The sequence below is a fragment of the Panthera leo genome, chromosome B1, assembly GCF_018350215.1.
Source record: "Panthera leo isolate Ple1 chromosome B1, P.leo_Ple1_pat1.1, whole genome shotgun sequence".
In the NCBI taxonomy this organism is placed as follows: Eukaryota; Metazoa; Chordata; class Mammalia; order Carnivora; family Felidae; genus Panthera; species Panthera leo.
The window spans coordinates 20,687,595-20,712,325 of record NC_056682.1 but is presented as its reverse complement, the minus strand read 5'-3'; the positions used below and the strand labels follow the sequence as shown (position 1 = coordinate 20,712,325).

Sequence of the window (24,731 nt, the reverse complement as noted above, 5' to 3'; positions counted from 1 at the left end):
GACCTAACTTGGTTCCTGACAACTTCCTTGACATTGACGTCTGAGGAATATTACATATCCTTTTAAACACCTATCCATTATTTTTGCCCCAGTTAACTGAATTGATTTCTATTACTTTGCATTAGAATCTTTAACTCTTGCCAAGAAGTTATCATAGGAAAACTTTAGATGATAGCATATTTTCTACAACTGTGATGACTTAGGAACAATACAAATTCCATCAAGGGACTGAGTAGAAAACTATAGTATGATGAAATGAAATACAACCATTTTTTTAAAAATGCAGTTTATAAAACTAGGAAAAATGTTTGTGTGTTTTAGGATTATAATCATGTAAGACACATAGAAAAAGAACACAGGAAAATGCAAACAGTAGACACGAATAAGGGTATGTGGCTGTGGGTCACTGATGCTGTTTAAATTTGTCTACTAATTAAAACCTGGAAAAAAAATCTAATCATCACCAAAATCCATATATGGAAATAACATAAATGTCCATCACTGATGGTTGAATAAAAAAAACAATAAACAAAAAACCAAAGGACATCCGTACAATGAAATACCACTAGGCGATAAAAAGGTAGACGGTTGATACCTACAACAGCCTGTATGTTGGACATATCGCTGTAAGTAAAAGATGCCAGACACAATAGGCGTGCAATTCTCTTCACATAAATATCTGGAAGGGCAAAACCAAGAAGTGTTGGCCAGGAAGTAAGGGGAGAGGGCTGAACAGGACACAAGGAAACAGCATGATGGCAATTTCTGTTTTTATACTGTGGCTGACGATACATTCATCAAAGTTCAATAAACTACCTACCTAAAAAGGCAATTTTGCTGTATGTCAATTATACCTCAAACAATTTGATTAAAAAACTCTCTATTTGTAAATAAAGATGCTATGGGGCACATGTCTGACTCAGCTGGTAGAGCCTGTGACTCTTGATGTCAGGGTCATGAGTTTGAGTCCCATGTTGGGCATGGAACGTACTTAACAGAAAAAATAAAAAAAACAAAAAACAAAAAACCAGATACCAAGCTGGGAAACCAGACAAAAGCTACTGAGGCATCTGTTTTCTATTTGTGGATAACATTCATTCAAATTTATCAGGTGCCCACACATGCCCGACACTCAGCCAGGTGTTACTATAGAGTGAACAAAATAGACAAAAGCTAAAGAAATTATAGTCAATGAAGAAAAAAGCACAGGCACTCTGGTTGCTATTAGCAAATGAAGGTCTCCGAGCAAGTCACATGTTTATCTGAGACCTGAGAAATAAGTAGCAGGTAAAAGGAGAACAATAAAAGGATTTTAATGTTTATTTTTGAGAGAGAGACAGAGTGCGAGCAGGGGAGGGGCAGAGAGAGAGAGGGAGACGCAGAATCTGAAAGCAGGCTCCAGGCTCTGAGCTGTCAGCACAGAGCCCGACAAGGCGCTCAAACCATGAACTGTGAGATCATGACCTGAGCCAAAGTCGGATGTTTAACCAACGGAGCCACTCAGGCGCCTCAAGAATAGAAAGATTTTAGACAGTTAACAACCACTCAATAGCAACTCAACTGTTTAAATACATTAAGTGTGGTTATGTTAATATTTTGACAGGACGTAGAATGGGGCCTCCTAAAGAAGCACCCGGGTCAATGAAGCTCTTAAAACAGCACTGTGGGCACTGGCCAGATATAAAGAAATGTTGCGGATCTGGGAGGCCCTCAAAGAGTACTACGGTTCTTCCATCCACTGTCGAAATTTCAAAAGTGATTAGCACAATGTATATACAGTTCCCTCAAATGAGATTGCCTACGGGTAATTAAATCTCCTGTTCTGGTGTTTTAAAGAGCTGTATTGTACTTGTTCTTAATTTTGGCTGAACTTACCATGGTTTCCTCAAGCTTATCAAGATTCTAAATCATTAAACATACATTTACTAAGAAGTGAACAAAAGGGTTCCCTGCCTGGCAAACACAACTCTTCACACTGTAGGGTTCAAGCTCCAAGACACCTCCTTTACTTGGCGTCAGAGGCACTACCCTAATTTTCTCCTCCTAAATTCACAGGCTGCTCCTTGGCAAATGCCCTTGCTGGCTTCTCTGACCAACCTTCAAATGTGGAGGGTAATTCATGGCTCAGCCCCTCACTCTCTTCTCTTCCTACACTCATCATTTTGCTTTAAATCTATTCTGTTTGATGAAAATAGAGGAAGGAATAGGGGGAAAGAGAGGGAGGCAAACCTTAAGAGACTCTTAACTACAGAGAACAAACTGAGGGTTCTGGAGAGGAAGTGAGTGGGGGATGGGCTAAATGGGTGCTGGGCATTAAGGAGTGTACTTGTTGGGATGAGCACTGGGTGTTATATCTAAGTGATGAATCACCAAATTCTACTCCCCAATAGTACACTATATGTTAACCAGAATTTACATAAAAATTTGGAAAAATAAAGAATTTAAAGACAGCTTCAAAGAAATAAAATAAAATGAATAAATACATGCATTCTGGGGATTCCTGGGTGCCTCAGTCAGTTCAGTGTCTGACTTTGGCTCAGATCATGATCTCGCGGTTTTTGGGTTCAGCCCCGCATCAGGCTCGGTGCTGACACCTCAGAGCCTGGAGCCCACTTTGGATTCTTTGTTTCCCTTTCTCTTTGCTCCTCCCCTGCTCATGCTCTGTCTCTTTCCTTCAAAAATAAACATTCAAAAAAAAAAAAAAATACGTGCATTTTGTTTGATGGCAAATCCGACTAGCATCTCTCTCTCTAGCCTGGATCTTTCTCCAAAGCTCCACATCTGAATACCCAACCGTTAATTCAACATTTGCACCTGTTTATCTAACTTACATCTCAAACTTCCTGCATCTAAAAAAACTTTGGGGCTCCTGGGTGGCTCAGTCAGTTAAGCATCCAACTTGGGCTCAGGTCATGATCTCCAGTTCATGGGTTCGACCCTGTGTCAGGCTCTGTGCTGACAGCTCAAATCCTGGAGCCTGCTTCAGATTCTGTATCTTCCTCTCTCTCTACCCCTCTCCTACTCATGCTCTGTCTCTCAAGAATAAATAAATTAAAAAAATTTTTTTTTACGAACTCCAGGCTTCTAGACTCACACCAATTCCTTCTCGTTCCAGTGTTCCTTATTCTCAGTAAAAGATCCGTCTATGCAGCCAAGCTCATCCCATCAAAAACCTAGCAGTCAGCCCTGATTCTCCTCATCAGCAAGTCAAATAGGCTCTCCCTTCAAAATATATTCCAAGAACAACAATTCTCAGGTTCACGATTACTCCAGGTCCAAGACACCAATTTCCTCTCCTGAAGGACACAGTAAATCATTAGCCTCTTGATTCTTTAGAATACAATCTCCACAAATCAACAGAAACAGGCTCTCTGCATTGTAACTCAGCTCATTGCAAATCTCTCCAAGCCCTCTGTGGGCTGTCGTGACACTTAACAAACAGAACCACTGACATAAAACAATTAGCAACACATTAGCCTTTGCAACAGAGGTAACAAAAAATATCTTCAAAGTCAAGAAAGTTCTCCCTGTTCCTCAGAAACAGAAAATACTGCTTAAACTTAATAGTCAACACTGAGATGCAGTGAAAGAATCCCTTAAAAAAAAAAAATCAATAACCATCCATTCATACATCAATTGTGTTCCAACTAAATACTCTCTACTTCTCATCTCATCAGACCTCCACAATCACCCTGGAGACTGGGATGGAAAACAAAGCCTTTGGTCTTTTGACCACAGATATTTTAAATTTCTGGTTTCACCTTAAAAAGAAAAGGAGACTGGAAAATAAATACTAAGTTTTGAATACATTATACCCAGTCAGCAAACAGCTACCATTCTGAAAAGACTATCACTTTCAGACTGAAGTTCTTCTAGCCAGTATGGCTTCAACATAAAATGTACATCAAATATATCCAAAGAGTTGTTAGTATGTTAAATAATCTTCCTAGAAACTTCTGTTTAAAAGGTCCACAAACGCATAAAAAAGAATACTTACCAGTAAGTTGAATGCAGGAGGTGAAAGACCTACACTCTGAAATAAGACATGAATAAAAGAAATTGAAGTTGACACAAATAAATGGAAAGATAGGCCAAGCTTATGAGTTGGAAGACTATTGTTAAAATGACCACACTACCCAAAGCAATTCACAGATTCCACGCAATCCCTATCAAAACACCAATGGCATTTTCTCCAGAACTAGAAATAATCCTCAAACTTATATTGAACCACCAAAGACCCCAAATAGCCAAAGCAATCACGAAAGACAACAAAGCTGAAGGTATAACATGCCCAAATTTCAAACTAAATTACAAAGCTACAGTAATCAAAACAGTAGGTTATTACCACACACGTGCGCACGCGCATACACAGTGGAAGAGTTTAGAGCGCCCAGAAATAAACGCACACTTACATGGTTAATTAATCTATGACAAAGGCAAGAACATACAATGGGAAAAAGTCTCCAAAATGGTGCTGGATGTGGGAAACTAAGGCAAAAGAAAAAGTTAAATTTCCCTACTGCCTACAGCCCATTGACGAGTCCTTGAGACAGGCAGAGTGACTGTCCTCCTCTGGGAGCCCAGGTGCCTTGATGATGACACTTTGCTAGAGGCAAAAGGCAGTATTAGTTTAACATTATCCCAAACCGCCAGGATCCTGTTAGTCTACTTTAACACATAAAAATTCGTTTGGAAATTTCTTCTATGTCTACCCCCCAAGGTACATGTCGTCAATCATATGCCAAGCTTATGGCCCATTGATATACATAGGAAGGGTCTCATGACCAAGTTTTTACTAGACAGTAATAAATGACCTTTTCCTAACAACAGTTACCCCCCCCCCCCCCCAGGATCCTGGAAACCTTGTTTCCAAAATACCTTGGAGGCTTATGCTATCTCTAACCCCTTCCCAACTTGAAAGTATATACATTTAAATCAGTCACCCAGTCACAATCCCAATCTGCCCACAGGTCCTATCACCATGCTTTAATAAAACCCCCTTTCTGCACCAAAGACATCTCAAGAATTCCTCTTGGCTATTGGCTCTGAACCCCAACACTTCATTACCACATCAGTGCTGGGAAAAGGCTAAAAGGATGAAACTGGGCCACTTTCATACACCATGCAAAAAAATAAACCCAAAACAGATTAAAGACCTAACCTAAGACCTGAACCTGTAAAAATTCTAGAAGAAAACATAGGCAGCAATCTCTTTGATTACTGAAAAACAAGTGCGACCACATCAAATTAAAAAGCTTTTGCACAGCAAAAGAAACCACCAACAAAATGAAAAGGCAACCTATTGAATGACAGAAGATATACACATTAATATCCAAAATATTAACGAACTCCTACAATTTAGCACCAAAAGACCAAACAATCTGATTAAACAATGGGCAGAGGACCTGAGTAGGCATTTTTCCAAAGCAGACATACAGATGGCCAACAGACACACGAAAAGATGCTCAGCATCAATCATCATTAGGAAAATGCAGATCAAAACCACAACAAAATATCACCTCCCATCTGTCAGAATAGTGAGTATTTAAGAAAATTTACTTAAGAAAATTTACTTAAGAAAATTTAAGCAGCATCAGTAAGGATGTAAAGAAAAAAGAACCCTCCTGCACTGTTGGTGGGAATGCAAAACAGTGCAGCCACTGCGGAAAACAGTATGGAGGTTCCTCTAAAAATTAAAACTAGAACTACCATATAATCCAGAAATTCCACTTCAGGGTATTTATCCAAAGAAACAACACCAATTTGAAAAGCTATATGCGCCCCTATATTTACTGCAGCATTATTCACAATAGCCAAGATAAAGAAGCAACCCAAGTGTCCACCAATAGACAAAAAGATAAAGAGGACGTGGCATATATATGATAGACTGTTACTTAGCCATAAAAAAAAGAATGAGGGGTTCCTCGGTAGCTCAGTCGGTTAAGCATCTGACTCTTGATTTCAGCTCAGGTCATGCTCTCACAGCTGTGAGACTGGGCACCAAGTCGGGCATCCTGGGCTTGGAGCCTGCTGAAGATTCTCTCTCCCTCTGCCCCTCCCCCACTTCAGTATGCTCTCTCTCAAAAAAAAAAAAAAAAAAAAAATGAAGTCTTGCTATTTGCAACAATATAGATGAACCTAGAGGGTGTTATACTAAGTGAAATAAGCCAGGGTAAAACAAGTATCATGACTTCACGTATATGTGTAATCTAAAAAACAAAAACAAAGCGAAACAGAATCATAAATACAGAAAACAAACTGGTGATTGCCAGAGGGGAGCAAGGTAGGGAGATGGGCCAAACAGGGGAGAAGGGTTAAAAGGCACAAACTCCCTGTTGTGAAAGATGACACAGGATGCAATGAACAACATAGGGAATATATTTAATATTGCAACAACTTTGTAGAGGAACAGATGTTAGAATCATTGTGATCGCTTTGCAATATACATAAATGTTGAATCACTGCTGTACATCTGAAACTAATACTGTGCATCAACTACACTTGAATAAAAAAAAAATGTATAGGTCTTTGTTTAAATGACCTGTCAGCCTCAAGTTTTCAAACAATGATTCACTTTGTGTTCTCAGGCCTCTATAGGAAACAAGGCGCATCACTGTTTCCATTTGTCAACAATCTGTGACCAACATGAAATACAAAAGGTTTCCTTACAAACTAGAAATATTTAGAAATATATCCCAGCCTCATAAAAAGAATAACCTCCCAAATCTTGCTTTTACTGTATCTAACGTTTTTTAAAAGTCAGTCTCTACAACTTTTATCTCCCCCTAACAGAAGCCAGGAAGAAAACACTCCCTCCCCTCTACACTTTTCACACCTGTCTTCAGACACACACCCTCCCCACTTGACTGTCTCCTTACAGAATCATCTACTGGCAGCAGGAAGGCAGCAGTGGCTCCATGCCATCCGTATCCTCCTGCCATGCTGTGACTATTTTTAGGCCAGCGGCCCCTCTCTGGTTCCTAACTTGGCCATAGGTAATCAGGAGGCAGTGAGAAACCCTTCAGAAGCCAGCCAAGTCCCGGTGGGATCGGCAACCCTCCACTGCAAGACTCTCCCAAGGGCTACAGAGGGGAATGCCCTCTCAAGCATAGCGGGGTCGTGGACCTTTGCAGCCCAACCCACCCACTGGCCTCAGTTGGTCCTGGCGAGGCTGGGCTCCTATTCCAGATGCACAACTCATAGTACCCGTAATTTCACCAGGTAAAAGAAAGAGAAAGAAAGAAAGAAAGAAAGAAAGAAAGAAAGAAAGAAAGAAAGAAAGAAAGAATCAAAGCTAAGATTTCCTACTTTAATGAGTTTTAGTTGATATGCTGGAAAATTTAAAGCAATTCAGCGTTGAGATTTTTTTTGCCCCTGAAATGTCATGTCCAGTAGCAACACTGATATTTCAGATTTGTTAACAACCCTGGAAAGATGAAGCTATTGATAAAAATACACAGAGGAAATTTTAGTCACCTTTCAATAAAAGAATAATATACCCAGATAGTGTGCTAAAAGTTAAGTATCTCCTTGTGCTATTTATAAATATAACCATATACTAGAACGTCTATAATTGGTACAGGCCTGCCAGAAACACTAAATATATCCGATGTTAAAACTCTACACCATCACGGCTACACCTCTATTAAAGACAACTATAGTAACACAAATTTCAAGCCGAGTGGTTGGTTTTTCCAGCTCACGAGTAAAATGAAGTGTAAGAACTGAAACTAAGCTTGAATATGTGGCAACTGAAATTTGAAATTTCATCTTGTATCTTTCTTCCAAGGGCATCACGTCACATCTACATCTCATTTATCCCCAACTTGGATTTTGTAAGGACCTGTACATCTTTTGGGAACCCACAAGGTCACAGTATCAAGCATGTTTGCTCTCCAGATTTCTATTGAGAACATTAAATGAAAATCTCATGAAAACATTAAGGACAAACATTGAGTATTTGAGAAGACCAGCCTTACTCAAAAGGGGAGCCGAGGAGTAAAGATTCCCTCACTGGTCCTGGTGGGGACATCTGCTTCTTGGGAGCCTTTGGCCCTGAAAGGGAGCACACCTCTCTGTCAGATATTGTATCCTCTATCCATTTCGGGGTGGAGGATGGCTGAATATGAGTGTGGGCCAGGAGAATAAAGAAATACACCATGGAATTCAGGAAGCAAGAAACCCAGCCAAGCCCCCTCCCTCACCCTCATAAGCAGAATAAAATCTCACTGCTCCCAAACTGGCTACTTTTTTTCTCAGAAGGGAGTGTAGGAAGAGGGAGCCTAGGGAATCTTAAAATCTGTCCTCAATCGACTTGGAGGAATAGTGTCGATCCTACTTAAGATTCTCTCTCCCTCTTTCCCCCACTTACACACTCCCACTCTAAAATTAAAAAAAAAAAAATCAATTTAAAAAAAAGAGCAAACATACATATTGTTGTGTTAAAAGAATTTAGAGGGGCCCCCAGGTGTTTAAGTCGGTTAAGCATCCAACTCTTGATTTCAGCTCAGGTCATGATCTCACAACTTGTGAGTTCAAGCCCTGCATCCAGCTCTGCGCTGACAGTGAGGAGCCTGCTTGGGTTTCTCTATCTCTGCCTCTCCCCTGCTTGCGCGCACTCTCTCTCTCTTAAAATTAAATAAATAACCATTAAAAAAAAATTTAGAAATTCACAAATTGGGCCTTGTTTAGCTTTATATTTCTAAGGCTAATATTTTTTTTAATTTATTTATCTTGAGAGACAAAGAAAGGAACAGAGAGAGAATTCCAAGCAGGCCCTACACTGTCAGCACAGAGCCTGACTCGGAGCTTGAACCCATAAACCATGAGATCATGACCTGAGCCGAAATCCAGACTCGGACGCTTAACTGACTCAGCCAGCCAGGCACCCCAAGGACTCCATTCGAAATGGCAATCTGGAGCTCACTTACAGCCAACCAATCTCAAAGTGACCAAAGCCAGGACCTCATCTCTGGGCTCTCATCTGCACAGATGTGTGGGTCCTGATGGCATGACGGGCTGGCCCACAGTTTAAAGGCAGACATGAATGCAACGAAGATTTCAAGTTAGAAACGGGAGAGAAATGTTCTACCCATGCCCACCCAAATCATATGTGTGGAATTCAACAGCCCAATTTTTTAAAGTCAAGAAATTTCAGGATCTACTTATGCTTTTCTCCAAAAGATTTCAAACCCTGGGTAAAGCATTTTCATCAGTAGTTAAACAAAATGGGGTGCCTAGTGGCTTAGGCAGTGGAGCGTCCGACTTCAGCTCAGGTCATGATCTCACAGTTCATGAGTTCAAGCCCCATGCTGGACTCTGTGCTGGCAGCTCAGAGCCTGGAGCCTGCTTCAGATTCTGTGTCTCCCTCTCTCTCTGCCCCTACCCCACTTGCACTCTGTCTCCATTTCTAATATAAATAAAAACATTAAAAAATAAAAAAGTTAAACAATGTCTCCTATGGGATAACTTTCTAAGTTAGCTTTTATACTTAAAATGGCAGTGTGATTGACCTTAATCCAGATCTGCAGTTTAGAAAGACTCTAGCCCTACAGTTCCATAAACGTAAGATGTTGTAGTTAGCTATCCGAACCTTACCCATTTTCTTACCACTATTCTCTTAATAAAAACTTCCAAGCATGAGATAGTTCTCATGTACCTTTTTTATATTCAGAACCTCCAATTAGCTACAAGAGGAGGAATCCCCTACAACAGTACTAGACCAATGCCAGAGAAGCAAAGTGGGGGTCGGTTACTTCACACACCATTGCTGCCAATTTCCATATCCCAGATGGAAAGTGACCTTTTACTACAAGAGCTTCCATTCATTCAACAAATGCTGATTATTTGCCTACTACTTGCCATCTGCTCTGCTAGGAACACAATGGTGAAGATAGTCCCTGTCTTTAAGGAGCCTTGTAAGAGCCAATAGTGCAGTTAAGACAGGAAAGCACCAGTTAAGTCATACAGAATCTGCTGAGGCAGACCTGGAAAGCAGACTAAGGAAATCCAGAGGACAGACTCCGCTGGTGCAGATATGGGGAGAACAGTTAAGTGTAGCTCCCTAAAGTTGATCAAGTTTGGAGGGAGGACAATGAACAGGCGGGTTGGCGTTTCTGAGCCTTTCAGGTTTTACCAACTAGTAATATTTCCCCTCCAAAAATCTGGAAGGGCACCATGAGAAAGCCAGGTCTTCATTTTGCTCCTAAGGACACTTAAAATGTCATCAAGTATGGCTGACATAATAGCTGAAAAACTATCTGAGGCTTTGAATGTCAAATCAAGAGATATGTGAGAAAAAGCTGGGTAAAACCGTGTTCAGCCCATCAAAACTGTCAAGTGAGGATGATCTCTCTGACACATTGTCAGTTCCTCCTCATCTGCCCATGGTGCCAAGTCCATGAGGCCAGGATGGGGGAGCAGGCAGCCACCTCTTCCATAGAGATAAGAATGTCCACACACAGCACTTCAACGTTCTCAAAGGGTTCTCATGTCATCCTCCCAAGTGATAGCCCCATGGGAGACACAGGTCCCATGACAGACCCCTTCTTCCCACATCTCTTCCCCTTTTGCAGATCTTTCCAGAAGTTGACTACGTTGCCCAAGAAACAGAGTTGATAAATAACAATGGACATTAAAACCCAGTTCCAATAGGTCTTCTCAGTCTCCTTGCACCTTCCTTCTGACAGTTAACACAGGTCAAGGAACATTTGCTAGGCACACACCAGCTCCATGTAACTGCCTAGACTTGGAGGGCATGCGTTACTCGTGGAGAGCTCCCTCATGTACTCGGTTACTGGTCACCCACCTTGCTCATAAAGGCAAAAAATAATCTTGGCCTCATTTTCCTCCTCTAAAAACTGATGCAACAGTAACAACCCATTTCTTAGGATTGTTTTAAGAAGTAAATGAAATTTTTTGGCAACTTTCTAACACATACAGTCCTTACTTACTACTGTTATACTGGCAACAACCTTGTGAAACAAGCTTTATTATTATCGTCATCATCACTGATGACCAAACCTTAGCAACTTGTTCAGTCAAGGCAACTTTCTGGGGAGATGAACATGTTCTAGATCTTGATAGCTGTGATGGTCACACAGATAGCGATTATATGTCAACACTCATAGTTGCACACTTAACCTAGCTGTATTTCATGGTATTTAATTTTATATCGATTAAGATTTCTTTTTACCTATCACGTGGCCAGTAAATAGCAGTATGTATATTCCAGAACACATCTATTAACTCATTTTGGAGCCTTAAGAGGTTTTCCTGGTTCTTGTTTTATAATCTATTTTCCAACTAATCCTACTGAAAATCTTGCATGTTGACTACACCAAGTACTATTTTTGTCTGATCTCAAGGACATCAAACCTGCCCTACTTATGCAGTTTTACATTTGACTATTTGCTCTTGCATATATGCACCTAAGCCCCCCTAGAGGACTAGGTCTTTGTCCATGACCCTGTAGGGCACTACAGCCACAGACCCAAACTGTCACTTTGAAAATCAATTTAAGGACCACATACCAGGGACCTACAGTCTCAAACCAAGAGACCTCGGAGAACCTAAAATAATACCTTATCTTGGTCAGCATTCCTTCAACGCTTTTTTTTTTTTTTTTTTATTTTTTAATGTTTATTTAGAGAGAGAGAGAGAGGGAACAGAGGGTGAACATGGGAGGGGCAGAGAGGGAGACACAGATTCCAAAGCAGACTCCAGGCTCTGAGTTGTCAGTACAGAGGCTGACACAGGGCCTGAACTCACGAACTGCGAAAACATGACCTGAGCTGAAGTCAGATGCTTAACCGCCTGAGCCACCAGGCACCCCATCAATGCTTTTTTAAGCCACTTAATAAAAGCACATTCTAAGTACTCCTGATGGAGATGGGAAGAAAATTAAACTCTTACTCTTGTAGAAATTATGAATCCCATAATCAAGTAAGCTTTTTCATGAGAATCAGTAAGACATAGGAGAGTCAAGACAGTAAGACTAAGTTACAGGACACTAGTGAGCCCATAAAGAGCTGTCTCTAGAAAAGTAAGCCACTGAAACCACGCCACCATGTACACACCGTGCCTGTCATGGAACATCGTCAAGGACTGGACAACTGGCTGAAGAGTAACCTGATGTTAAGACTCTGCATTCTTTTTTTTCTAACACATACATAGCTGGTTAAAGGAATTACCCCAAAGGCAGTACAAACTGTTGTATGGAAATGGGGTTAGACTGAGTACACAGGGCATTGTTTTATTTATTTATTTATTTATTTATTTATTTATAATATATGAAATTTATTGTCAAATTGCTTTCCATACAACACCCAGTGCTCATCCCCAAAGATGCCTTCTTCAATACCCATCACCCACCCTTCCCTCCCTCCCACCCCCCCATCAACCCTCAGTTTGTTCTCAGTTTTTAACAGTCTCTTATGCTTTGGCTCTCTCCCACTCTAACCTCTTTTTTTTTTTTTTCCCTTCCCCTCCCCCATGGGTTTCTGTTAAGTTTCTCAGGATCCACCTAAGAGTGAAAACATATGGTATCTGTCTTTCTCTGTATGGCTTATTTCACTTAGCCTAACACTCTCCAGTTCTGTCCACGTTGCTACAAAAGGCCATATTTCATTCTTTCTCATTGCCACGTAGTACTCCATTGTGTATATAAACCACAATTTCTTTATCTATTCATCAGTTGATGGACATTTAGGCTTTTCCATAATTTGGCTATTGTTGAGAGTGCTGCTATAAACATTGGGGTACAAGTGCCCCTATGCATGAGTACTCCTGTATCCCTTGGGCATTGTTTTAAGCTAAACTTAATTCTTTCCTGGAAAGTGTTAAATGCCCATGACCTTGTGTAGAACAGTTCAGACAGTTGCCCTATCTCTTCAAAGTCCACTTGTCTAAAAGGAAACAATTTTCCATTTGAATTCTGCCAAGTCCAATTGAAAAATGCCGTGTGCGGAGTTACGCAAGTTGGCACCTCACATCATACCTCCCAACCTTCGTTAAACATCAACTTCCTGTACCTTTTACGTGGAAAATGATTACCTAAGGCAGGCTCTCCCCCTGGCAAGTAAGAGTTCCTTAACAGAAGGTCAGTATATGTACAGATGTAACCCATAGGAGCAGCTCCAAGGAAGAAAGAGCTGACCCCTCTAAAATGGCCTACTTGTCAGGCCCTCATACCATGTATTCCTTAGAAGTCATTTTGGTAATACAGAACTATTGACCTTTAGGGCTAGAAACCATGACTGACACTCAGGGTGTAACTGTGGTTTTACGGGACAGTCTCTTCCCAGTTCTGATGGACCCCAGGTCTCACCTTCTAGTTAAATTTCTACCTGGGATTAACTCCACCTGCCCGAGAATTACCTGCCTCCATGTAGTTTCAAATAAGGAAAAAGGATTCAAGATATTTATGGAAAAATGTGTTTCAGAAAAACAAGTATTAGCTCCTATTCAACATATATGGCCTTGGATAGCTATCTGTAAAATGGGTACATTTTACAATGTATTACTGTACAATCAAATGATTCAGAGTACTGTTTTGTGAGAATTTTCTTTGGTTCTTTTTGAATAAAGCAGTATAAAAACTGTAAAATGTCACAGAAATGTAACAGACCATTGTAATGATCTGCAACTATCAACTTTCCATTTGTGCTACTGATCTTAGTGGCTTACAGGATTTAACATTCTGGTTTATGTTCTGCAGTTAGAAGATGGAAAAATAACAAGCCATAATTCTAAGCAATGTCATCTGAAATGTTACACTCTCAAACTAGGATGCTTTTGGTCCCACTTCACCAATATGGAGACAATCCTAGCAACAGTCATCACTTTTTATGGCTTTAGAAGTAGTCAAGGAACAGCATGATACTGTGAGCACAGAATAGACCAGGAGAGAAGGCCTGGGTCCTAGTCCTGGGTCTCTAACTTACTTGTCATAATATAAAACATTTATGCAAATAGTTCCAGTCAATTTCCTCATGTATAAAATAGACCTCTCCCAACCTGTGCTGTCCACCTTACAAGGGATGGTGTGTTAAGTGAGTGAAAAGGTCCTTAATGTCCCATTTCCAAGGTACTATCCAAAAACATACAGAGTTATTGTTTCACTTTGATTTTAATATTGGTGTGGAGCATGTGTTTATGTGTCTATATGTGTGTGTGTGTGTGTAAGTGGCAATCCTGGATTTTCATTTCCTTTTGCTTTGATTAAAAAAACACAGCTCAATGGGGCACCCAGGGAGCTTAGTCAGATGGGCGTCCAACTGTTGATTTCCACTCAGGTCATGATCTCGTGGTTTGTGAGTTCGAGCCCCGCATTGGGCTCTGCACTGATATCATGGAGCCTGCTTGGGATTCTCTCTCTCCCGCTCTCTCTCTGTTACTCCCCTGTTTGTGCACCCTCTCTTGCTCTCAAAATACATCAATAAAATTCAAAAACAAAAAGCAACAACAAAACCGCAGCTCAAATGTAACAAATTATCCTAAAAAATTATCAGGAACTCACTAAACTCAAACTCCGAAGAAAATCAAGAGGTGACGAAGCTGGAGTCAAAGAATAAATACACTCAACTGTTACTGGTATAAACCAATTCTTTTTTCAGGAAAAGTGATCATGCTCTTGTACCTGGAATTGAATTCCCAAAAGAGAGCAGCATCCACAGACCCAAGCAACCACCCTATCAAAGTTCGGGTGAGGAAATTAAATGAAACTTCCTAGCCATGAATCAGAAGAGATGACATATATTTGGCACTGTGGTAGAATAACCCCAGGTGGCAGGTATTATCCCCACTGTCCTCATGGGGTAATGGTGCAAAAGAAAGTAACTTACCGAATCCACGTGGCTAACACAGAAGATCTCAGACATGAACCCAGCTTGGTCAAATTCTGAAGTCTGTACACTCCTCATTAGACCCCTGTACCCAATGTACTGGACATCAGTAACATTTTTTCCAATTCTACAACAAAGTATGTGTCCAAAGTTTCAAACTGGACATCAGGGTGAGTAAAATCCAGCTAAATGTTGAAATACCTCCATTATTCCAATCTTAATAAAAATAAGATTAAAAAAAAAAACAACAATACCTTGTCCTGGAGGCTTATACTTAAATCACTTAAGCAGAAAATAATTTTCATTTGATTGTGTACATTTCAAATTTTAAGGGTTCAGCATAATAAGAGCTAACCATTTTCTGACACCAAAGTCATGCTCCGAATATAAAATCATTTAAAGTTTTTCCTGAAAAGAGAAATGCAGCATTTTTCCTATCTCCATTCCCATTTTATTGACTAGACCACCCCTCTTATGCTGGAAGTAAAATGAATTGGTAAATTCCTCCACACAGCTGCCATTAATAGCTCCATAAAGCACGATCAGAAGTTTTTAAGTCTTAAATTAAAAAGTCAACTATTAAAGAGCACAAAGTCAAATTCAATAACCAGCAAGTTTTGTGGGCCATCAAAAAGTTTTAGAGAAATGCAAAACTGCTCTGAAATAAATCTTACGAAGTCCAAGGAGAGAAAGAACAATCCCAGACTGAAAATTCATCTGAATTGCTTTTTAAAATGTAAATACAGGGGTGCCGGGGTGGCTCAGTCCGTTTAGCGCCTGACTTCGGCTCAGGTCATGATCTCACAGTCTGTGAGTTCAAGCCCCACATCAGGCTCTGTGCTGATAGCTCAGAGCCTGGAGCCTGCTTCAGATTCTGTGTCTCCCTCTCTCTCTCTCTGCCCCTCCTCTGCTCATGCTCTGTCTCTCTCTGTCTCAAAAATAAATAAAAACATTTTAAAAATTAAAAACAAAAAGAAAACGTAAATACATATTTCTGGAAACAAGAAACAGCCCGTCTGTATGAGAAATGGTGATGGTCTGCACCAAAGGAGAATGTAATCAATTATCACAAGTGGAATTAATTCGGTACAAGTATTTGCACATGAGTTTGCCAGATGTTCTGAGACTGGCACTTTATTATGAAACAGAACTGTAACTCCAAAGAAATAGGAACCTCATACCTTGTCCTAACTCCTACCAGCTTTCAGAAGGACACAGGGCCACCAGAGAGGCTGCCTCTCTAGGTTTGCCGGGTCTATCACAGGGGGTGAGGGACAGGACAAAGAGGAAAGTCTAGAAAAGCAGTACGTAAATTATTATCTCTGGCTTAAAAGACCTTCTAGTAGCTGTGACTGATGCAAGAAAGAATTTCAAACTCCCATGCCATTAGTCTCTAGATGATTTGTTCCAGGCTACATCTGGTGCAAATCATTACAAAAGTGCAAATACGCCCGACGTCATCAGGTTTAGACCCTGTCCTCAAGAAGCTTACAAGTTTCAACAAAAATACGTTGGAAGAGGTCACTAAAAGATTATCCAGAGCAAGTAAGTGAAACTAGACAGCACTGCTAAGCATCCTGCTTCTCAACAATTCTGAGAGTAATCACGATCCACCATTAAGGAGGAAGAGCCTGTAGGTAACCAAAAATGTGAAAACAGACTTAGCTTTACCAAAATTTGCTCAACGTAGCAGGTAGAATTCTCAACACATGGCACAATGTTAACGATCTGGGAAGGATATTTCTAGGACCCTCGACACTAACATTCTCCATACTGCACTTCTCCCAACGGTTGAGGCTTTTCTGCTGACTCCTCTGAGAATGGGAGCCAATTCTTTTTTCCACGTCTGTGCCCTTCTACCTTGCACAACCAACATCTGGACCACAGGGAGTACTCAATACATAGTCTGAGTTTAACAGCAAGGATTCTTACTCGTGCCTTGTATTTACCATTTAACATGAAAACATAATTCTAACTATATAACACTCCACATAAATGGGTTCTACATATGGAGTCCAGACTGAAGATCTAATAAAACAAGTGCGTTTTTCTTGTAGATAGAAAAATGTATGCTTTTTCACCCATTTCTCATTTCTCCAATCCTTCTGACTCTATCACCAACAAGTAGGAATTCTGGGACCCTTGCCTGAATTATAATCTATTGAGTTAGATTAGTAGAAATGCGCACATAGAGTTCAATTCCCTAGTTTGCCTAGAATAAGAGGACTATAGTATAGCAGTTTACTAGAGAACTAAAACCCAGGCTTTTCATAGCACAAGGTGTTTTAACTGGCACTTATTCTGGCAAATACAACTCAACTGACTTGACAGGGTGGAAAGGGGGAGGAGATCATTTTTGAAGGTCTGCTCTTACATGGCTTATATCTATACAAGCTTCTATTTTTGTTCCATGCAGCTTACCAAGTGAGTTTTATTTTAAAAGAAGATGCAGTTTTAGGGGTGCCTAGGTGGCTTAGTCAGTTAAGCATCTGACTGGATTTCATCTCCGGTCATGATCTCATAGTTGATGGGCTTGAGCCCCACAGCAGGCTCCACACTGTTAGCTGGAATTCTCTCTCTCCCACTCTCTGCCTCTCTCAAATATAAACTTAAAAAAAAAAAAAAGAAGAGAACATGCAGTTTTAACTTGATGTCAATTATTAACAATCATGAAAACCATCTTAAGACACAAACTTAAGAGAATTTTTCATTTGTCACTCAATACTTCTAAACACAAATGAACTGTTTATCTGAAATAAGGTGAAGAAATAGTGACATTTTCTTCAATATTGGTATATATGTAAATAATACCCACATAAATATTACCAAGTTTTTTAATTTTTTTTTTAATGTTTATTTTTAAAAGAGCGAGACAGAGCATGACTGGGGGAGGGGCAGAAAGGGGGACACACAACCTGAAGCAGGCTCCAGGCTCTGAGCTGTCAGCACAGAGTCAATGCAGGGCTCCAACTCATGAACCACGAGATCATGACCTGAGCCAAAGTTGGACGCCCAACTGACTGAGCCACTCAGGCACCCCAATGTTACCAAGTTTTCAATGCAAAAAAAAGTGTAGAAGTAACCCCACAGTCAAGACGTAACGAACACTGCCAGTGTTATATAAGCCAAAATTATATAAGCTTTATGCTTAAACAAGAATATATTTTTACACCTCTCCTTCCTACTCTTAACAACTGCTTTCTCAATGCCAATTTAGGGCACCAATGTCCCTAAATGTTTTAGTTAATTGTAGAAGATCAGGGGAATCGTGGTTGATTGGCTCAAGAACATAAACATTAATTTTCTTTGCAATGACTATACGTTGAGAAGGTGCAAACATTTACACGTATTTAATAGAGCGAAGGGGCACCTGGGTGGCTCAGCCAGTTAGGCGTCCAACTTCAGCTCAGGTCATGATCTCGCAGGTCGTGAGTATGAACCCCGCATTGGGCTCTGTGCCGACAGCTCGGAGCCTGGAGCCTTCCTCGAATTCTGTGTCTCCCTCTCTCTCTCTGCCTTTCGCTCGCTCGTGCCGTGTGTGTGTGTGTGTCTCAAAACAAACACCAAAAAAATTTTTACAGAGTGAAAATACAGAATTTGATGGCTTTAAACCCCTCTCTCCATGGCACCTTAACTTTAAGACTGACACATTCTTAGTCTGTTTTGTTCTGCTTTTTTCTTCCTGTGCACACACAGTGCCAAGCTGGCCAGACCTCCCCTTCCACTTAGCACAACTCTTACTGCAACAAGAAAGGGGTACAATTTCGGGGAAACTACACTACCTGGAAGTTAATTTCCCAGTGACCACTTTGCCCTTTGCAGCTACTTTGAGAAACTTATGTACTACCTTCACATGACCTTTCAATGCTCAAAAAGAACTGAGTCAACCCTACTAACAAGTAAACATGTCTCCTCAAGACAAACTTTAAGGGACTTTAAAACGATCTTTAGTTTTACAACTTCAAAATGAAATAAAACTTCTATGTTAGAATAGTGGTAGGATTAGTGATTTTTCTTACTTTTACTCATGCAAGTAATACACAGAACATTCATGAACTTAGATATACGACTATTAGCAAGACTTAAATACAGTTTATCTTGAAATATTTTCTCTTCAATATTGGGCATAAACTGCAGGCTAAGGAAAACCTACTAGTTTTTTCAATTTTTTTTTAAATGTTTATTTTTGAGAGAGAGAGAGACAGAGCATGAGAGGGGAAGGGGCAAAGAAAGAGAGAGAGACGCAGAATCCGAAGCAGGCTCCAGGCTCTGAGCTGTCAGCACAAAGCCCAACACGGAGCGTGAACTCATTAACCATGAGATCTTGACCTGAGGTGAAGTCGGATGCTTAACCGAGCCATCCAGGCACCCCCAACCTATTAGCTTTAATGAATAAATGAGGTGGGGCACCTGGGTGGCTCAGTCGGTTGAGCAACCAACTTTCGTTCAGGTCATGATCTCACGGTTTGTGAGTTCGAGCCCCCTGTCAGGCTCTGTGCTGACAGCTCAGAACCTGGAGCCTGCTTCAGATTCTCTGTCTCCCTCCCTCTCTGCCCCTCCCCCACTCATGCTCTGTCTCTGTCTCAGAAATAAACATAAAAAAAAATTTTTTTTAAATAAATGAGGCTGTTTGGGAATCAAAGATAGAGATGCAAAAATGGAATTCTGAAGGGCTTGAAAGCTATTTACTTAAGTAAAACACCTCTAGATTCAAACTGGCTTACTACTCTGTATTTGTTGAGCAAACCCTTTCTTCCTTGATTGTGTCAACATGATACGTCAGGGCAATCACCAATTGCAAAATACCTTGCTGTGTATGAAAGTGAAGTTTTACTGTATTTGTCTACAGAGTAAAGATTAGCCCTCAAATCTGTCATCCCCAAAATGGAAAAATCTTTTTCATCTGGAGCCAAATGAACAAAAAAAATCATGCATTAATATCCTGGATAACTGCCCACATAGAAGAGTTAGAACTGATTTCAAATAATACTGTGGTCATTTCAGCAATCTTGTAGAAACTTGATTTAGAAAAATACATCTTAAAAAAAATTTTTTTAACATTTTTGAAAGAGAGAGAGAGAGTGGGGGAAGGGCAGAGAGAGAGGGAGACACAGAATCCAAAGCAGGCTCCAGGCTCTGAGCTGTCAACACAGAGCCCGACGCGGGGCTCAAACCCACGAACTGCGAGACCTGAGCCAAAGTGAGATGCTTAACTGACTGAGCCACCCAGGCGCCCCTAGAAAAATACATCTTTAGAAGAAGTCGTTGGCCAGTCGAACTCAGTAACTTGGTTATAACAGATTTCCCTAAGTCAAGTTTGGGGAACCATGCGTAAAGCTGGCTTTTCCGAACCAAATTTCAGGCTGGTGAAGTCATACGCCTTATGACCTAGTCCTTCAACTACAGCCCACAGTCACTCACCCTCAGTCTCTCCTCACCTCTCTAAAGGCCACAGTCACTGCTGTCTAAGTCCCTGCCAGGCCAGTGGGGGAGGTCACCTCGTGGTAGGCTCACCTGCCTGTAGAGAAAGTTGGGGTGCATTTTTAAGTGCCCTCACACACACACAGCACACCAACCTCACCTTCCTGGCTGATGTATGGTCCAGTGGTTTATTTGTGGGTCCTCAGACATGGAGAGCACCCTCAACGAGGCTTCTAAAAGTTCTCAGGATGTACTTAAGCTTCCATAGTATGGAAAGAGAACTCAAGTCTGGGAAGTCAGGAGGTTTTTTTCCCCTCTTTCAATAGTTTCATCTATCAATAATATTGGAAATTTGGGACAACTTTTAAACTACATATACATCTGTCTGGATATCAAGACTCATCACCAATTCAGTAGGGAACTATAACAATCATTGAACAGCAAAATACTACTACTACAAATGAGTAAAACTAGATGGATGGTGAGCCTAGTTGACATTATCACAGAACAACATACCTCAAACATTTTTGTTCCCTGTAATTCAAAACTTTCTGTTCTGATTTTGAGGAATGTTGTTCCTAATGGTATATACAATGCACAACTATTACTTATCAACAAACACAATCTGGTTGGCAATGGTCTCTACTCCAGTACACAGAGGTTGTTCTAATGGATCTGAAAAGAACCTTACTCAAAATTAAGGGTACATGGGGGGCAGGGGGTTCTTTTAAAAGTCATCTTCTGCCACGGTCATGTATTTAAGCTAGGATTCAAAAGTGTTAATGATGTTTTTGAGAAAGTCAACAGACTTGGCTACATTAAAATCTAGAACATCTCTAAGTCAAAACCACTATAAACATGTACTACTGGTCTTTATAAGACCAAGACATAATGGGGAAGAAAGATATGCAACATGAAAGGTGAAAGATTATCAATCCATAAAAGTTCTTATGAATAGAAAGGTATTAATACCCCAATAGAAAAAAATGTGGTCCTACATTCAATTAAAAAGGAATAAAAATTAAAAATAACTTAATTTTTTTTGGTATACATAATTTGTAATAAAAGAAATGGAAATTTAGATATAAAGAAAGCACTGTTCACTTATAGAGCTAGAAGAATTATTTTTCCAGGGTGCCTGGGTGGCTCAGTCATTTAGGCGTCTGACTTCCAGCTTAGGTCATGATCTCACAGTGAGTTCAGGCCCTCGTCAGGCTCTGTGCTGACAGCTCAGAGCCTGGAGCCCGCATCAGATTCTGTTTTTCCCTTTCTCTCTCTGCCCCTTACAGGCTCATGCTCTCTCTCTCTCTCCTTCAAAAAATAAACATTAAAAAAATTTTTTTTAATAAAAGGAATTATTTTTCCTTTTAAGAGTGAGCCCCCATGTTACAACATTATAGTAACACAAGGACTCTCAGAGTGCTAGTGGGATCATACTTGTGTAAAACATTTTTTGCAAAGCAAATGGTCCATCTGTCTCCAGAGATCTTTGAGCCATCAACTGTATTTCAAGGACTCCATCCTAAGGAAATATGCCCTGTAGATAAGGTTTTATAAAGGATATTTGTTGCAACAGTATATATTTAACAGTAACTGGAAATAAAAGTTCAGCTTATAAACAACCATGTTACCTCTATATAATGTAACATTATGTAGCCACTAAAATAAAACTCTTGCAGAACTGTAATGATAGGTGAGCTTTTTCCTAAGTTACGCAGGAAAAAAAATCAGCATGCAATCTGTACGTGTATAAATGTAATTATAAAAAATAAACCTATTTATGTTATGTGTTAACAAGCATGAAGAAAACATTGTGATTATATTTGGGTGGTGGAATTATTTAACACTTATACTTTTTCTGAATCGACCTTTTTTTTTTTTTTTTTTTTTTTTTTTTTTTTTTTTACAGCAAGCATTACTTTAGAAATTGGAACAAAGCCATTTTGAGGAATGTTGTTCCTAATGGTATGTACAATGCACAACTATCTCTTATCAACAAACACAATCTGGTTGGCAATGGTCTCTACTCCAGGACACAGAGGTTGTTCTAATAGATGTAAAAAGAACCTTACTCAGAATTAAGGGTACATGGGACATGCCTTCTAAGTGCTTAAGACTAGTAACTGAAATACCAACAAAGAAATCTAGCCGGAATTTTATAACCCTATGAAATAATCCCAAATTGCAACCATGTATTACTGATACAGAATGGAAAGGCGCAGCTCTTCTGCAAGCACTATTTTCTCCACATAAAGACAGTTTTAAGAAGTGGAAAAGTTGGCACGAGTTAAATATATCTTAAACTCAATTTCTACTATGTTTTTATTTCTAAGGATAAGTAGTTCCAATCGTTTCTTTGTATAATTTCTTTATGGAATGCTGCATGTAAGAAAAATATCAAGAAAAAGAACGATAAAGAAAAAGAAAAATACCAATAAATGCATTTTATACATTGCAAAGCACTATACAAATAGGGAGGGCATCACTGTTTCGATTTAAATTGTCCATCATTTCCTGGCCCAATGATCCCTGACAAACTAGTTGGTCTACCTTATTGCATTTCCAAGCGCTTCAGTTCTTCTTCAGGTTAACAACACACAGTTATCTGGGTGTTATCTAGACTCCTTAAGGAGGTCATAGGTTCCCAGGAAGCAGCGACTCATTTCCTTTTTATTCCCCTCCCTCCCAGATTGCCGCCCTCCTTCCCTCCACTCCTCACACCTGCACCCCACCCTCCACCCCCAGGGCTAAGGATTTAGTGGGATGGAGATTGAAATCCCTTCACCTGGCAAAACCTGAACGCTGCCTGTTACACCCCTCCCCCGTTCTGCCTAAGACTTTGATTTTATTCAAACAAACACACTGGATTTCCTTTCTTACACACCCACTGCTGAATACTCCGTTGTAGTTAACAGAGTATGTGAAAAATTACGTGAAAATTAATCTCTCCTATTCTTAGTCCAAAATAAGTTATTCCAACTCAAAGGCAACAAATAACAGCAAAGAGTACGTCTTGAAAACGGAGAAGAGGATGTAAGGTAAGAAAACACATTAGTCGTCAATCAGGTGACCTTACTTTGGAACGGATTTTTCTAGAGAGCTAGGAAAGCGCAAGTGAGCTGCAGGAAGTAGGCAGGCTCGGGACGGAGGGCCTTGGGAGTTGCAGCAAACCTCAGGAACGCCACATTTTCAGCCCCGGGTGCTTTAGCTGAGAATGGGCCCGAGCGAACCGCACCGCGCGAGGCCAGGACTGCCGGCCCCGCGGGTCAGGTGTCTGGTGGGTGGCTTCCGGCTGAGCAGATGCCTGTCAGGCTGAGTCTACTGGAAACCCCTCGGGTCACTTTGAAGGTGACAGCTACGGAGATCCGCATCCGTCCCCGCCGCACCAGCTGAGCTGACCCCACGTGAGACCCGCTCCCCGCAGAGCCTCCGCTCCCCTGCGGGTGCCTCCCCGCTTCTCCCCAACTTTGCCCCCACCCAAGCCCCGGGAATACCCGCCCCCTCCCTCAAAGCTAGTCCCGTCACCCTGTGACGGTCGCGTCCTGGAGGTCCCCTCGCCACCCTCGCCTGAGATCTCCACCTCGGACAGGCCGGGCTGCGGGAATCGCCTCAACTCCGCGCTTACCCGCAGCTCCTCCCTCCTCCTCCTCCGGGAGCCGAGACGCAGGACGGGGGAAACCAAGACTGCAAGCCCGGGCGCCCTCCGGACCCCCGGCGGAGGCGCTCCAGGCCCACCCCGGAGGCCCGCGGCGCAATCAGTGCCCGGCGGGCAGCGTGCGCACCTGAGGACACACGGCCAGGCCCTCACCCCACCCCCGCAGGCCAGCGGAGGCTGCAGCAGCCGGGCGGGAACCCGGAGTCCGGGGCGTCCCAGCCTCCCCGCCTCCCGAGCCGCTGGGGGTGGAGCAAGGGCGGGGAGTTCGGGAAACTTGTAAATAGAAAAGCGCCGCCGCCTCTGCCCCCCCACCCCCGGGCCCGTAGCCTCCCCTTCCAGGCGGCCCCAGCCTGCGCCTTGCAGCTGGAGACAAAGGGCAGGCGGCGACCAAGGGGGGGCTGTGCCCCGAGACACTTGCAAGTCGCTCGTGGCTGTACCTCGGCACGCAGGCCAGGGCGGCCCCAGCCGCGCTCCGCTCGGCTCCGCTCGGCTGCGCTCGACTCTGCTCCGCTCGCAGGTTGGCGGGCTCGGCCAGCCGCTTCGCTGCCCCCTCTTGCGCTCCCGCGTCCCAGTCCCGAAGCCCCGCAAGCTCCCGGGCTAAATGCCGACGCGCCCCAGACCCGGGCGTCTGCCCGGGACCGCGCTGCACCTGTTGCCACGTGCGACGCGGCGCCCCGGGCTGCTGACCGCGCACCTGCCTGAGCCGCGCGTCCCCAGATCACGCAGGTCCCCGCGGGCGACTGGAGTTCTGCCTACTCCCGGCTCTTGCCCCCTCGCTTATCCGTGCGAGCTCTCTGGCTTCCAGCTAGCCG

At 41.8% G+C, this 24,731-nt stretch overlaps 1 protein-coding gene across 3 annotated transcripts in view; it reads right to left on the bottom strand.

Annotated features, from left to right (window-relative positions):
- Positions 1-24,104, bottom strand: part of MTUS1 (microtubule associated scaffold protein 1) — a 171,417-nt gene extending 147,313 nt beyond the window's left edge. For all 3 annotated transcript variants that reach the window (XM_042934382.1, XM_042934383.1, XM_042934384.1), the window contains exon 1: positions 23,890-24,104. The gene's annotated coding sequence lies outside the window, so the exon portion shown is untranslated. The remainder of the gene's footprint in view (positions 1-23,889) is intronic.
- Positions 24,105-24,731: the final 627 nt, after the last annotated feature.